The following is a 338-nucleotide window of genomic DNA, read 5'->3' as shown; positions in this document are numbered from 1 at the left end:
GAACCCGCGGGGCCCAGCGGGGCTGGTCCCCAAGCTGCGCGGAGCGGAGCCGAGGCCCAGGCGGGGCGCGGGCGACTGCACCCACCCCTCCTGGCAGGGCCGCTGCCGCCGCGACGTGGAACGCAAGGATGCCGGAGGACCCGTGGAGGCCTGTGGTGCCGACCGAGAGCGACCCTTGCTAGGCGTCCCCGGAGCACCACCTGCCCTGCACGTTTGCTTTGGGAGGAGGGGGGGAGGGGCAGGAGGAGCCGCTGGGGCCCCTCCCAGACTTGCTGAGTACGTGCCCCTCTCAGCGCCCCTTACCTGCGCACCACCTGCCCCCCACCCCCCAAATGTAG

The sequence above is a fragment of the Suricata suricatta genome, chromosome 3, assembly GCF_006229205.1.
Source record: "Suricata suricatta isolate VVHF042 chromosome 3, meerkat_22Aug2017_6uvM2_HiC, whole genome shotgun sequence".
Classification (NCBI taxonomy): domain Eukaryota; kingdom Metazoa; phylum Chordata; class Mammalia; order Carnivora; family Herpestidae; genus Suricata; species Suricata suricatta.
Note: the sequence above shows the minus strand (reverse complement) of the source record.